The 17,188-nt window shown below is 40.3% G+C and overlaps 1 protein-coding gene across 2 annotated transcripts in view; it reads right to left on the bottom strand.

The window, feature by feature from the left end:
• The window catches only part of tgfb2 (transforming growth factor, beta 2), a 117,851-nt gene that overhangs the window by 53,787 nt on the left and 46,876 nt on the right, over window positions 1-17,188 (bottom strand). The window lies entirely within an intron of this gene.

Genomic DNA, 17,188 nt, shown 5'->3' with positions numbered 1-17,188 from the left:
TCGACCACCTTACTGAGCTTTCCACCCATCTCCTGTTGAAAGTCCCCCAGCTCTTTTCTCAGTTGCTCCATAGCTTCGGTGAAATCTTTCTTTACCTCTGTCTGTGATGTCTGTATTTCCACAATGATCCTAGCTTGAAAAGTCTCTACGGCCTTGTGCTCAGAACTTTTACAGTTCTGACGTTTCTTGTTGTAGTTCTGCAGTTTGTTGCGGTGTCCCAGAGGTGAGGTGAATGAACAATCAGACCAGGTGAACTAATGAGCAGGAACCAAAAAGCAACATAAAACTAAACATGAACCAAGATCAGAGCCTTCAGTTTGTTTTTTTGTTTTTTTGTTTTTTTTTTACTTAAACAGCAGTACTAAAAATAAAAACAAAAACAAAGAAAAAAACGAATAAATAGACGGGCTTGTTGCATCATCCACCACAAAGTGAGCAGAGAATGATTTCAGACACCAGCACACTGATGAGAAGGCTGGAACCATACTGGAAAAAATCTAACTGCAGTTTTTCTGACTAATACTTCAACTGTGATTTAATATGCAATCTAATCTTTCAAATTCCAGCTTCTCTTCAGTGTTCATGCAGAAATATATTTTTATCTGAAATGGAGAAAGATCACATGACATTTCTTTCTCTACCCTGTCCTGTCCAGTACGGTGGTGGCAGAATGATGGTCTGGCTGCTGCGTTGTGCTGAAAAATGTTGCTTTTCCAAGAGGAGCTTTATGGGTATCAGGCTCCTCTTCATAATGTCACTGACTGACTGATTGAATAATTGATTAATTGACTGACTGACTGACTGACTGACAGACTGATTGATTTAGAAAAATGGAATGTATGTAATCTTGCTGGACCTGACTGGAGGGACAGAAAAAGTGTCCCAAAAGTCCAGTGTTCCAGCCTCAAACCCCGGAAATCACGGCGCTGTCGACCATTCTTCCATCCCCTTACACCCTTCCCCCTTCCTCCTTCACCCACTCCCACCCTCCTTCCTCCACCAGCCCACCCGTTCCCCCATCTATACACCCGTAATCCCTCACTCACAGCCTCCCTTGTGCTGTACCCACGAACACTCACTCTCATAAATCCACATCAAATGTAACCCTCCCACCATGCCTTGTGGGAGACATCCCCGATGGATCAGAGAATAGAGAGCCCCAAATCCAGTCACCACTACCCCCTAGTACCCCCACCACATCCCACCCAGATGTAGCAGACTGAGCACCCCCCAGGGCCAGCAGCCCCCATCAGAGAAGCCAGCATGTATTCCGGGCCCGGGGCAGCCACCTCCCTCTGTCTGTCCCTGGTGGCACCCAGGAAACAGGAGTGTGAAAGGACCCCACTGTCCACATCTTCCCCTCTCATGACAGTTTGTGTGTTGTTTGCAATTAAAATTGAGGGGCAGTAACCACACTGTGCTGGGAGCGAGGCCACATGAGCAGCCCTCCCCAGAGTTGTGTTCAAATCCAACTGCTCCAGGTGAATGTGGAAGTGAATGGATTGTGTGGAAACAAAACAACTTTGCCTTGAATAAGAAACAATAGACAAGATCTTGGTAATACACAGCTAATTAGCACAAACTTAACTGCAAATAAACAGGAGGAAGTAGAAGGTAATAACTCTTTCACTAATAGTCCTCCCTGGAATGCTCCTGCTGCAAAGCCGAAGAGTAAATTATCTCACAAGGAAATGAGAGGCTGAGTAACAGACAGAGCCCAGTTTGCTGAGAACAGCGACTTGACTGTCATTCTGCCATCCAGACACATCCTCAACCCCTCTCCCTAGTACAACACAGTCATGGCCAGCTGTCAGAAGGAAAACTAACAAGTCTCGTCGTCAACAAGCAGACATGCGGCTACAGACCAGGTTTGCTCCACTGCTGCAGGATTCTTGATCTACATCTGATGGCCGGGATCAGAGCCCTCAATCTCACTGACTCCCGTGTACAAAAAATGGTGACGCACTTCAGGGTTACTGTAGACGTTCAATAGTTCCAAACACCAGATCAGACTGGGGTCATTGCCAATGCATTCATTTGTTTTCAGAGGGAAGTTGATGAAATATCAGTCTTATCAGTCACGAAAATGCATTTACATTCTGTCTGACGTCCTACAATAAAATAATTATATCTGTTCAATGTGATAAGTTTTTTTTTAAATGTATTTCCCTTTGTATGTTATAGATATTGTCCTTTTACCCCATGGCCTCCCAGCTTTTTTGTTTAATTTGAATAAGTGTGGTCACGGTCTTCTATTATTTATTTCAGTGTACTGATAAAATGCATCATTATTCATAGATTCATAGGATTTGATGTTTAATATGACTTAGGTTAGTGGAAACATATTTAAAAATGAATAACAAAGTATTGTTCTGTCACCTCTGTAGACATAACGAACCGCACACAGTTTCTTATTGTTGCTTATTTGTGCAGCTATATTACAATCCTTTCTGCCCACCGTTACAAGCCACCTCTTCCTCCGTTCTGGGTCCCTCTGGAATCCATACATTGGGAAGCCTCTCAGACTGGTTGGAGTATCCAAATGCTGCACAGTTTACCATGATTGTTTTCTTGTCTGTAAAATGTTATATATAACGATTACATATAATAGAAAATCAAAGAGTGGGTGACCTGTTAGGTAATTACCCAGAGCCTGCTGACTTTTCTCCATTAAATTTTATTTAAACTATTTATATTAGTGCTGGGCACGTTAACGCGTTAATTGCACGTTAACGCAATGATTAATTAACGCTGTTAATTTGTTTAATCACACGTTAAGGTTTTTTTTGTTTGTTTGTTTTGTTGCTGGCCGCTGGCTTTGATGACAGAAACATGGCGTCCATGCCTCTCTTCCCTGCTGCAGCGGTGCGTCTGATGTAATCAGGAGAGAGCAGGTTTATTAAAATGAAGAGACGTTTTCTGTCTGAAACTTAAGAAAGAAGAAGAAAAACCGACGTTTCTTGTCTGTCAAAACCCATGCAGATTGTAGAACATCATGATTTTTGGACGGGAAACTGCTCCCAAAAGACAATGAGTCTGAAACTTTTTATTTATTTATTTATTTATTATAAAATAAATGCGGCTTTAATTTATGCAAGACAGCAAAGGTAAGACATGTTTTCTGACTTTTACAAACGTGCAGCATAAATCGGGTCTTCTTCTGTCTCTGGTTCGGTGAATCTTGGTCGTAGCGACATGAAACTTCCAGCTGTGGAATCTGTGAGATGTGAGCTTTCAGTAGAGGAGTCGTTTGTTCGTGTTCATGGGGAAACATCATCTTTGTTTACATGTTTTTCAGACTTTGTGTACCTGGTCTTTTAACTATTGTTGTCTTAACTGTGTTTGTTGGTGATAGAAATGGTTTTACTGAGCTGGTAGCTGAGATTCTGGACTTTCTGTGGATACCACACATGTTTATAGTTACATCTACAGACCTGACGCTACACCCGGAAACCAGATGTTAACCCTTAACTCCCGGTAGCGGAGGCTGCAGGTGCAGAGGTGAAGCTAAACAGTCAAGCTAAGAATGAAAGTTTAGAGAATTTATATCCAGAAATCTGGATAATGAAGCAGTGAAGGTGCATGGATGGAAGTTATTGTGCATATTGTGAATATTTCTCTCTCTTCACCATCTAGAAGCTGTGAGATTCTCATCCTGCTTTCTGTCTGTTCACCTGATGCTGATATTCATCACATATTGTTCCTTCTGTGTTTAGAAGGAAGCAGCTTCACAGCTTTAAATTCATCCTGCTGACTTTTTACCTTTTAGTTAGTAAATCCTGAACATTTCTTCCTTCTTTCTCATAAATATGTAATTTTATAAATATATATGAAGAAATATTTTAACTGTTGCTGTTTAAAGAGAAAACTGATGCTAAACCTGTTTGTGTGTTTAGTGCAGGGGTCTGCAGCCTTTCCAATCCAAAGAGACATTTTTCCCTCAGCCAGCTAAATAAAACTACTTTAGAGACGCAGATGTTACCAGACTTTTCAAAAAGTCAACTTAATATATATTTTAATAAAGAGCCACCATAGGATGTTTGTTATTTTTGAAGAACCACGTTTTTATTTCCATTTTTACGTTTTAAAATAAAGGAAAATATAAAACCTTGATAAAATGAGGATAGACAAACTTTCTTCTGAGGGATGTAGATATTTGTGGGACATTATGTAAAGTTTTTTTAAAAAACAAAGTCCCTGGTTTCCAACCTAATGACAAGAAAGATAGATTAAACAAATATTTTAGCCACATATTTAGAGGCATTGTGGAAGGTCCAGAGAGACACTTGCAGCTCCAGAGTTGCAGGTTGGAGACCCCTGATGTCATGTTTGTAAACCAAAACTTACTGCATTTTCTTTATAAAGCCATAGGCCTTCTTTTAAAGGAAAGAGACATTTTTGTGCCTAACAATGCAATTAATTGTGATTAATCGCAACATGTTATGTGATTAATCGCGATTAAAAGTTTTTATCGTTGCCCAGCACTAGTTTAAATAATTATTAAAACTGCCTTGTCCCCTTTTGCTTTCCATGTTCCACCAATAACTGACTAGTAATCACCTAAAAATCACCTAAATTTGATTCCTAATTAACTTATATTTCACCAATTCCCTGTGCATCTCTATTCACTCACTATTGCTCTTTTATCTTCCTTTACTCTTGCATTACTTTTTCACACATGTTCACTTATTTGGTAACACTCCACTATTAGTTCATGTTCTACCCTTACAGCTGTTTTACATTTACGTTCTGAAGCTAATTTAGTCATTACTGTCATTTTTTTTTTAATTTGTTCAGGAGCAGCAGGCAGGAACACTGACATCCATCAGTTTGTCATTTTTCTTCCTCAAGGATTATTTTTAGAATTTCATTATGCACACTGAAACTGATTTATTTACTTTATTGCCTTGCCCTGTTGTCTTATGTCATTGAAAAGTTTATTTTTTAAAAGGTTTAACTTGTTTTCTTGTACCTGTTGGTGCCAGTCCCACCAGTAGGTCAGGTGAGTTTTTAGTTAAATCAAGTTGTTACTCAGTGAGACTTTCCTTTTACATTCAAAGCAAAGCAACTTTATTTGTACAGCACAATTCAACAACATGGTGACTCAAATGGCTTTACAAATACATTAAAAACATAACAATATATGAAGCATAATTTAAAATAAAAACAAGACAAAAAGGGAAGAACATACACTAAGCATGATCAAGTTTTTTTTAATCCAGCTTAAGAGAGATGGTGTATATTTGGATTTTTAAATACAAACCATTGAAATGCAGCTGAGTCCTGTCTGAAGAGGATCTTTGGTGTTGTCTGCATTGTGTCTTTGACTTTAGGTCCATACTGCTGGGACATTACATGCTACCACACGCTGGCTTTAATAGATGAAAGTAAGTCCTAACAAGCCGATCATTTAACCTTACTAAAGTGAATTGTAAGGACGGTTATCAGTATTAAATATGGAGGCTAATGAGGACCATCATGTCTGGTCTTTAATAAATGCTAGCTTGTTGGTTGAGATGAATATTTCCCTCCAAAAATGTATGAAATTATTGTGCTGGTTACACTTATTTAATCTATTGTCAATCATGACTTGATCTTCACTTCAATCAACATTAACATAAGAATGCATTCAGTGACAAATGTGTATGTGCAGCATTTATATGTTTATTTAGTTTTCACCCTCAGTAATCCAATCGCTGCTGTCTGTTCTGTAGTAGAGTCTAGCAGAGCAGGGTTTGTTTGGAACTAAAGGAGGCTCCATGACCCACGTGACTGCTCTTACAACAAAGTCAATGGATGTCGCAACTCTGAGTATATCGAGGGCTCTGGCCGGGATGAAATCTCCCTACACACCAGGGTCGGACCAGAGAACAACTCAGAAAGTAACAGCAGATGGCTGGGCCTCAGACTCTGGTTGTTGGTGACTTGGAAAAATGTGGAAAACATACTAAAGTCCTGAGCTTTCCCAAGGAGATGGTATCAGATGTGGCTGCGCACCCAACAGTGGAAAAGATCATCCTGCATGTGGGGAGGAACGATGCTGTGAAGCAACAATCTGAGGAGCTGAAACGGTACTTCACTGAACTGCTGGATACGATCAGCTGTCTGGATGCCCGGATATTCATCAGTGGCCTCTCCCTCCCATCAGAGGAGGAGGGGAGAGATCCAACAGGCTGTTTAGTCTGAATACCTGGCTGTCGGCTGCATGTACCACACATCCAGTTCATTTATAGACAATTTCAGCTTCTTCTGGGACCTGTCGTGTTCACCTCCCGTCCCTTACTTTAGTGCTTGTATTGGAACAGTTAATTTGTTTACATACATTTAGGCCTCTAGGGGGCACAGTTCTTTTTGGCATTGCCTTTTCCATGTAAATCTAGTACTGCAGCTTCAGCAAAAGGAAGTGGTGCAACAGAAATTTCCTGTTTTCTATAAGTCATGAGAATGGTGGTGTGCTTACCAAGCTAAAAACTCATTCTTTTTCTATCTATGTTCCTAGCCCTTTGAGTGGCAATATAAGTAAGTGTCACATTGTTACAATATATTTAGTTGATTATGTTGATTCATAACTTGATTTGCATTACTTATTAATATAGTCTCTGCCACATATTGCATTTCTTGTTTGCCTAGTCATGTATATCTTGAGAACTTCTGTTGTACTGTATTCATGTGATTTGAACGATACCTAACATGCTAATATGTAGCTCCTGAATATGGCATTGATGCTCTAGGTATGCTAAATTGTATCTTCCCTTTATTTGTCTGTTTCACTTTCACACTTCTGTGTAGAAAATCCTGTTCAACTACAACACCTGTCTGTTCCTTGGAGGATGCATTACATGGGACAGTTTAGCTGGCTGTAAATCTCAGTATAGGACAAGAGTCACATTGGGTGCAACAGTATAGTGTTCCAGATCAAAATTGACCGATCTGTTTTAACTGCTCTTAAATTAGCACAAAAAACTTTTTTCACCACCAAATTTTTATTTAGCCATATACTACTGCTAAAATCAACAGATCTTTGTAGATGTGAAGGTCTACCTGGTCAATTTCTTTCCAGGTGTCCCCAATCACACGCTTCCCCTCCAGGTTTGTCATCTCCAGTATCATTCCCTCGATGGACTCTGGTAAAAAGAGTTTGAAGCTGGTCTTGATGTCATCCACATGAGATGTCGCATACCGTGTTGGCCCTGGCATCATCTTTATGATGTTTTCCACTCTTACTCTACTTCCTCTGTCCTGGGGGGATGAAGACCAGAGCAAGTGTCCACTCTTGGATTGGAATCTCCTCAGGTGAATGTTTTTCAGGTGCCTCTCCCTCTCCATCTGTTGACTGGTCAGTCTCTTCAAACTGTGGATCACAATCTGTGTCATCTTCCACTTCCGAGACATCTTCCTCTATCAGTGCCCTCTTCATCATGTCCAAAAACCTGGACCAGAACCTCTTCGACAGAGAACCACTTGGTCAGTCGCCTACTCATTGCGCTCAGAGTACATTGAAGTGCAAGGTAAACATCAAGCTATATATATGGGGTCTGTGTGAAGATGATACATTGATTAGTCTGGAAGGTGTGGTTCATGTGTGGGATAGGCACGAAAGCGTGGGAAAGAGATAGGTTCGCGTAACAGACACCTGTCTAGTCTGTGTGAAGATATGATGCATTGTTTCATCAGGAAGTTGGTTCTCGTGGGAGGATCAGCACATAAGCCTGGAAAAGAGATGAGTACCCGCAAAAGATTGAGTGAGAGAGAGAGGGAGGGAGAGATTTGACCCGACCATGACAGGAGGGTTAAGCCAGATGGATTCTGGCTGAACAGGTCAGGAGTGAAGTTGTTTGCCTCCAACCTGGTTTATTTTCTGAACAGACTCTGTTCCCTCCAACAAGAATAGACAAGAGAGACCAGAACAATGTGATGAGAGAGTCTAGAGGAAACCTGGAGAAAAACCACCTCAGCCCCTCCTGAAGAAACCCCCAGAGCTTCCAGCAAGGACCCACCCCCTTCATCTCATCATACTCCATCCAGGTCACCCTCCCTCTCCCCATTCTCCCCACCCCTCCTGGACCTCACCTCCCAGATGAAGGAGCTGGTCACTATGGCAACCAAACTGACCCCATGCACCAGTTACATCTTTTCACCCTGAACCATCCCACTTCATCCTCCCCCACCAGTTCCCCAGCAAGGTGTGACCCAGTTGTCCCAACCCCAGCGGCCACCTCCCCTCCCTCCAGGATGGAACCAAACTCCTCATCTGTCTCCAGCCTGATAACAACCAGTATCTGATGGATCTGTGCTGGTCCAGGCTGCAGCACTGTGGGTCCTCATGGTTCTCCAGGATGAGCCGGGACCAACATGCAAGTAGTTTCCTTTATTCCTCTTTTAATAGGCAACAAAAAGACTGATAAATGTTCGGAGAAGCCAGATTCGCCCAATACATTCTATACATTTATCACATCTTGTGTTCATTCCTCTTCAGCCTCAGCCTGCCCAGAACAACGGAAGGACAGGTAATGTTTTTAGCACACTGAAGCTAGCTCTGCTAAATTTCACATCTTTGGCTAGAAAAACATTTTAATTAATTATTTTAATTTTTTAAATTTTTTAATTTTTACAAAGCACAAAGTTAATGTCTTGTTTTTACCAGAACGCTGGTCAGAGAGAGAAAATGATGGTTGTTCTTATAAAAGCGACCCCTCCAGACTTTAGCTCTGTGGGTGGAGCTAGATCACATCAGAAAGGTGGAGGAGGGCTGTTTGCTTTAATGACTCCCTCCAATGCAGCAGATCTCTTAGAAAAACTTTGTCTTTCTCCAGATGACCTCCGCTCTCGTGTGGTGGTCCTTGACATGTACAGGCCACGTAAACACTGAGCAGCGTTTCTGATGACGTTCTGAACTGCTGTCAGTAATCTGTCGACTCCGACTGTGTAATCATTGTTGGTGGTTCCAACATTCATGCTGAGAACCCGGAGGATGGAGGGACCAGAGAACTGTGTTGTTCTTGATAACTTTGGTCTAAATCAGCATGTGGACCAGAGGACCCTGTCTGGATCTGGTCGTCTCTAAACGTCTGAATATTTCCAGATTGTGGTGATGGATGTTGCTCTGTCTGATCATTCCTGTGTTTTCTTTGAGATGCTGTTATTGTCAACAAAAAACCCAAACAGAGGTTATCAAGAAATGGTACATTGCTGAAAATCCCATTGAAATGTTTCTACCAGCTCCCCCCCCACCCCCCACCCCACAGGTGTCTTTCAGCAGCTACACAACTTCCTGACACTAAATACTTGTTCTGATGTCGACCAGTCAAGTTTCCGGCCACACCACAGCACTGCGATGCTCTAGTTTAGGTCTTTAATGACATCCGCCTGAGCACAGATAGCAGGAACATTTCAGTCCTGGTACTGCTGGATCTCAGTGCTGCATTTGACACAGTTGACCAGAACATCTCACTAGACCGGCTGGAAAACTGGATCTGACTTTCTGGCTCTGCAGTAAACTGGTGTGAGTCCTATTTAAAAGACAGGGACTACTTTGTGTCTATAGGTAGCTATAAATATGAGTGAACCAAAATAACCTGTGCAGTTCCCCAAGTTCCACTGCTGTTTAACATCTACATGCTGCCACTCGTTCACATTATGGAAACAATTAAACATGTTACCACAGTTATGCTGATGACACACACATGTAGCATTAAGGCTCAAGACTCAAATTCTGCAGCCCTTTTCCTTTGTTCTTCCAATCAATATTTGCTATAACTTTACGACCCAAGGAAGAACTCCCTTTTCCCCAACAGATGGCCAAGTTGCTTATTTAAACTGGATTCTCAGCTTACACCCCCTCTTTCATTCGAGAGGGTCTGATTCGTGAAGCAACATAAAAAAAAGAAGGAGAACACTCAGGCTTCATTAGCTTAAAAAAAACCTTGAGAAACACTCTACGTTGATTAAACCCAGAACTGAGACCTAACACCTAACACTTAGCCATCTGCACCCCCTTTCAAATGCTCTGTCTCCTCCAGGTGTTTCTCACCTGCAAATCAAACAACCCGGACGTCTCCCACAGTCTGGGTACTCCAGATAACATTCTTTTCACAGCTGGGTTCTGTTAAGACTGTCAGGAATAACCATTTTTCTCTTGCAGTACTGTTTTAAACTATATTCCTTAAACTGCATTAAATGTTTGATTTATGTGATAATGAATGTTCAAAATAATTCTACATATCAGGAAACCACCAATGGTAATTTGAACGGGTTTTCAGCGATGTCCCATTACAGAGTTACAATTAAATAGATTTTTACCATGGAGCAACAACTCCTAGTGGCAGTTTTTAAGGTTTGTTACTGTGGTCCACAGAAACAACTTACAGAAACTTTTCTCCATAAATACCCATGACTAAACTGATAATGTATGAGTGTAAATATGAACTTTCTTTCCTGGTCCCGCATTTCCAAGTATAATTTGTTTTATCAGTAAAATGACATAAATGTGTGTGTTCATATTTACATGAATAATTTATTTCCTATGATAATCTAAGGTTGTGCTCACCTTCAAACAGGATATTCATCTGTTTTTATGAAATGTGTTTTATAATGCATTTTCTGGTTGACTGGTAAATGGGAAAATAAGTATAAAACTTAAATGACAGAAACACTATATATATATATATATATAGTGATTGAAACCTACAGTCTTTGTATGTAAATGAATCCCAACCACGCCAATATTCTACGCTGTGATTGAACCGTGCAAAGCCCCGCCTTAGAGATTTTAGTTCAGAATAAGAGAGAAAAAGGAAAAGTTCAGATTTGAATCGAGAAGAAAGAACGAAAACAGATCTGTAAGAAGAAATACATGGATTAGTTAGAACGTTTGTTTATTTTTTTTATTTCAATTGGTTATTCTAAATTGCTTTACCAAATTCCTGTTTACTCCGTTATGTTCCGACCAAAATTAACTATATGCTGCTCATTAGTTAGTTAATTTTCCCATATTCCAAACTTTATAAAGTCCAGATATTAATTTCTTTATAATTTTTTGTTTGGGTTCATTTCATTCTTTAGTCTTGCTTTATTTTCATTTACTCTGCTTTATTCCTACTGTCTTTTAAGCTGGTTCACCCTCCTGGTGCAACTAGAACGCCAGCGGAGTCCCTAAAGCGATATTGATAATTTAATAATTTTTGACATTTCTTACTGTTTGTTGTTAATTGATTATTATAAGCATATATATATATATATATGTTGACTTTCACGTAGGGGACCAGGGTTCACATCCCGGCAGGGGCAATTACCAACACCTAGTGTGGGTCCTTAGGCAAGACCCTCTGCACTACTGCCTACCTCATATGATGGGAGACAAGGGAACATGAGACATACCGGCTCAGACGTCGCCCAATCAAACAAGGTCTGTATCAGGTGCTGTGGAACCAGAGCACCCTGGTAAGAAATGGGCTACTGGAACAAGACAGAAATGGACGGGAGGCGAGAACAAAGCTCCGTTGGAATGTTACTACTCCAGTAACCCTAGTCAGAGGGGTTACATGCAGAGAATGTGAGAAATATGGAATCTTCGAAACCCACAATCAACACTCACTGCCAAACAACTAGTAGCTCAATGTTCCAACATCCACAGACGGCAACTGCTATCACAGCTTGAGATTGACGAGGTACAACACAAATGCTACGGCAAGGGGAAGCCAGGACGCAAGGTCAGGGGGGAGTTAACTACAACTCCCCATCCAGAGATTGGGTACGAAGCCCCAATAAGGACAATCACGCTGAGCGAGGCAGCGACTGACCTAAGAGATAAGATCATGGCAAAAATTAACATCAGGCAACCCCGACACCAATTGCAGAGACTGAGTGAAGCACCATCGGAAAGTCTCCTGGAATGTGAATGCAGCTTTGAGAACAATTCCTACAATGACCATCACTGAAACCAATGAGCTGATCTACACCTCAGCAGCAGGGATCCTTGAGGTGCTTGGCTATCAACCAAAGAGCAACCATAAAGATACATATCCACCATGGAAGAGGAAGTTGGAGGCAAAAATCAAGCCAGCTCAGAGATAAGTGAGCCAACTATCGGAGCTCCAGAAAGGTGCAATGAAAAAACAGGTACCCAGGAGGTACAGCCAGATGCCCATACCTGAAGCACTAGAAGCTGCCAGACAATGACTCCAAGCCTTGGCCACCGAGCCCCAATACGAGAGAAATTGAAATAAGGCAAATAAACCGGCTGTTCTCAACTCAACCAGCCAAAGTGTACTCTCAGTTGCAGGGTAATAACAACAGGACAGACCCGTCAAGGCTGGAGACTGAACAATACTGGAAAGGCATATGGGAGAAGGAGGCATCGCACAACAGCGGTGCACAGTGGCTGATGGATCTAAGAGCAGACCACAGCAACCTCCCTGAACAAGAACCAGTAACCATCACGGTGGCAGACATTCAACAAAGAGTCTCAGGTATGAAAAGCTGGACAGCACCAGGACCTGACATGGTTCACACCTACTAGCTGAAGAAGCTAACTGCACTCCATGAGGGCCTGGCAGCACAAATGACCCAGCTGCTAAAGGATGGGACCCACCCTGAATGGCTAACTGAAGGCCAGACAATCCTGATCCAGAAGGATCCCCTGAAGGGAACAGTTCCATCCATCTATCGGCCACTATGCCTTTTTAAGAAGTCGGAATATGTCGGAGGAACATATTTTTACACTGAAGCATGACAGAGTAAATCATACTTATGAAGCGCTTGGCCTACATGAATTTAGTAGTGATTTAACACAGTCCTTTGTCACTGAGTAGACCTGCAGTGCAGTGGTACAATCTACAACAGGGAACTAGACCCAGCTTTAAATGAAATACACTTTGATTTCATGCTTGGAAGCCTAACATATTGATAATGTATACTTTTGTCCTACACGATGATGGGTTATGCTAGAGTTAGGTTTATTGTAGGACTTTATGATGTTAATTACGAATTAATTACAAAAAATTAATCAGTTAAACAAAAACACATTTCTTAATCGCAAGTAGTATTATATACTATGCAAATACTATATGCAGGTTATGTTCCAAACAACGTGGAACGGTTGTCAGCGCAAGACCGGTACGATTACAGCAATGCACACATCAGAGCTTGGGCACTGTTTCAGACCCTTCTATCGTTTCTATTTTTAAAAGAAACAAAGTTAGAGACTTTTTTTTCTGGTGATACTGGAACCTTTTGGAGACTGACGTGAAAGCACGCATGTTTACACTTGTCAATGGTCTGCCGTGCTGACTCAGGCCTCCAAAAGCACTCAGTCTCGGTCCTTCGCAGCATCAGTCCCAGCTTCCAGCTCTAGAGCAGGAGATGTTTACCTCTGCTCCACGACCAGACTCAAAGCTGTTGCTGGCTGATCCCGTCCTGGCTTACTGTCAGATATCAATTCCTATTAATGAAGAGAGTGAATGAAAACATTTAAAAGGTTAAAAGTACAGTAACATGTTGTAGAGTCTTAACCAGAGAAGATCTGGAGCTAGTAGTTAAAGTACTTTAAATGACACTTTCAATTTAGGTCTGTTAATTTTGGTCAGGGATATTTTCTATCTCTTTTTCTACTGTTTTTAATTGAAATGCAATTAAATGCATTTTTTCAGACACTGAGTTTACAGTATTAATTTTTGTGTCTATTATTTGATTCTATCATCTACTTCATTCTATTTAAATAAAAAAGTTGCTTTTGGGGCAAATATTGTTATGTGATTTAAAAATAGATTTATTAATTACAAAGTCTCTAATTAATTAGGTTATTTTTTTTAGTCAAGTCCCAACCCTAGTTTATTTAAATTTTGTTTTATGTCAACACTAAGAAACCAGTACCAAATTTTATGTTAGTATTCACAAGCAAGTGAATAAAAACTGTTTATATCAGCTCTATCTTAACATAATCAACTATTTTAATTACTGATATGCAATAATATCTGTAAAACCCAAAACTGACCTTCTCGGAACTGATGACTATTATTCTGGGGTTGGGTGTCTCCTCTCGGTACGAATTATGTAGTGTAGCTAATATGGCAAGTATACTATCATACATTCTGCAGCAATGTACAGTACACCACTGTTCAGTTTGGTTTAAAATAGTTCATTTACTTTTTCTGTTTGAAATAACCATGAATATTTATTTATTTTATTTTTTTTTTTTGTAGATTGACGTAACAGCTATTGAAAGCATGGATGATAACAACTTGGCCACCTACATTCCCATCTATCGTGACAGAATTGCCACTCAAATATTTTGTTCTGAATACCTAGAAAAGGTGAGAGAGATGCACAGCAGCAAACATTGCTTCAAAAACTCAAAAGAAAGATGGGAATTGACAAAGTACCAGAGAACCCTGACCAAGAAGAACTTGATGCAACTCAAACACACCCAAAGGCATATATGCGGAATAACGAACTGGCCGAGAGAAAGACCAGAAAGTTTGAGTTAGGATGGATACATGAGGGAAAACAGCAACGCAAGAAAAATAGGGGTGGAACAAGGAGAGTTGATTCGCCAAAGGAAGCAAAAAACGCTGACATTTTAAGTGTTGCAAAAGAACTATTCTTTCCAAATGGAAGATCTAAAAAGGGAAAACTGGAGGATTTCACTTTTGATATTTTAGATTATCAAGAGGATGCAGTATTAGATGAAGACATGACAGTTGGAGAACTATATTCCTTGCTCAAAATGGAAATGTTAAGATTTTATCTTTGCACAAGGGAACTGAAGGAATCGAGAATCACAGAAATCATCAATATTCCAGATGAAGACATAGAGAACAATGAACCAGAAGATGAAAACAATATCTCACATTCATCTAACTCCTCTGAGGTCACGATAGGTCCCCACACTGGTGAACCTCTGGCATGGCAACTGGATGACACCCTGCCCATTTTATCAAGTGATGAAGGGGAGTTTGTGAGTTTTAATCTGCCATCAACTTCCCTGAACTTAGTGAGTTCTGTCAACCAGTCTATCTCAAACAACTCTGCGCCATCAACATGTACTTCCACTGAGCTGCCTACATCTGCTATTGCACTCCCAACATCTTCTGTGTCCATTTTGACATTCTGATTCTGTTGATTCTTAATATTCATTCATCTGCCCTTAACCTGGCCAGTCCAAATATCCAGTCTCTCGCAACCAACACTGTGCCGTCTACATCCGGTGTCACTGAGCAGTGCGCATTCGCCTCTGGGTTCCACACACCTGGTGTGAGTTCTTCATATAGTGAAGCACACAATAACACTGAGCTGTCAGGAAATGACATTGTTAATGTAAACATTAAACTTCACAGGACAAAGCTTATGGATGAACTGATAACACAGTTCAAAGAGCCCAACCTTCTCACCTGCCCTTTGAAATATAGTTTTAGCGATGAAATAGGAGCAGATGCAGATGGAGTCTCTAGAAATGTCTATTCTGCTTTCTGGACAGAGTTTTTGGACTGTGCTGCTTAAGGGCAAGACATGAGAGTTCCATCACTTTCCCCAAAGTGGCAGGAGGAAGAATGGAAAGCAGTTGGGCAAATCCTTGTTAAGGGTTTTCAGGATCATTTTTGGGGAGCACTTGGTGTCACCTGACTTACTATTTGAGTCCCTCCTCTTGTACATACAGTCCAGAGGAGAGGGATCTTGTGAACAAGGCTTTGCTGGAGAATCTTTTTGGTGAAGAGCATGAGGAACTGCTTGATTTGTTGGATCGTATGGGTGCTAAATCTATCCCAACAAGAGAAAGCTTAAAAGCTATGCTTTAAATGTTGCCCATAAGTTTATCTTTCAACAGCCAAAATATGCCCTTGATAAAATGTCAGAAGTTGTGAGAATAACATTTGCACATGGCTTCAAGAGCCAACACAATATTCAAGAAATGTATGAAAACATGAAACCTACAGCAAGAAAGGTTCTGAAATTATTGGATGCTAGTCCTGCTACGCAAGATGAAAGCCAGAGCCTGCGATACTTACAGCAGTACAACAGAGGGCTGGATCAAGCAGGTCTCAGAAAGTTTCTGCGATTTACAACTGGCTCAGATGTGCTTTGTATTAATAAACTGAAGTTCTCTTCACATCTTTAGATGGAGTAGCACGACGGCCAGTAGCACATACATGCGGTCCAGTCCTGGAGCTACCTTGGACATACTTGTCCTTCCCAGAGCTGTGTGTGGAGCGCGACACTATACTGAGCAGCAACAGCTGCAATGTCATGAACATTGCATAAGATTGCACATAAAGTTCCAGGTGAAATCTTTTTCAGAAATGGAAGAAATGTGCACTGAGGAATCTAAAATGTTTTGGTGTACAGATATTATTACTTTGTAACATATTTCAGAAGAAAACTTTGTATTTGACTTATAAGAATAAAGATGGCAATATCAGGAAAATGTACAAAGGCAGTGTGCCACTAAAACAAATGTCAGTTTGCATTTATTTCTGTCAAAAAACAGATTATCGAGAAAGAAGACTGGTTATAGAATACTATAACAACATTGTGAAAGACAATTATGGAGGTTAACATTAATACAGTAGATATAAAGCTTTTCAAAGCTGAACAGCTTAGGTTTGATGTATGTGTCTACATTTTCACACAGCATTTTTTATTTATACTCCTTTCTAATTTGATATGCATTAAGCACAATGATGTCCTGGTTCACAACAAAAATACTAATTTTTGTACTTGTTTTATGTATGTGAAATGATTTTCTCATGTTCAAATTTAAGATTTGTGCTTTCACTTGATAAACATATCTGCGTCATGTTCTACGGTTATTTTTTTTCTTGAAGGAGAGAACCTCCTCCTAAAATGATCTTTCAGAGCACTTGTTAAATGCACTTTTGTTTTTTGTAATGATCCTGATTGTTTAAAAATTCTCATGAAAAAACAAAATTGTTGGTTTTATCACCAAGAATACTTTATTTTGTAATGATTGTTCATTAAAAGAATTACATGTTAAACATAATCAGTGATACCTTTATTTTTCAACTCATTTTACCATATCCAAATCAGAATTATACTTTTATAATTGATGTCAGTGCTCAGTTATGCAGAGAACTTTGAGGAGAGTTTTGTTATTAGACATAATGAAAAGTGTGTTTTAAGTATTTACAGAGCAGTGGTGTGGTTTATAAATTGGACCTGATTTAAAGAGATTATG

The sequence above is a fragment of the Melanotaenia boesemani genome, chromosome 6 (assembly GCF_017639745.1).
Source record: "Melanotaenia boesemani isolate fMelBoe1 chromosome 6, fMelBoe1.pri, whole genome shotgun sequence".
NCBI classification, from domain to species: Eukaryota; Metazoa; Chordata; class Actinopteri; order Atheriniformes; family Melanotaeniidae; genus Melanotaenia; species Melanotaenia boesemani.
This window is presented reverse-complemented; position numbering and strand designations above follow the sequence as displayed.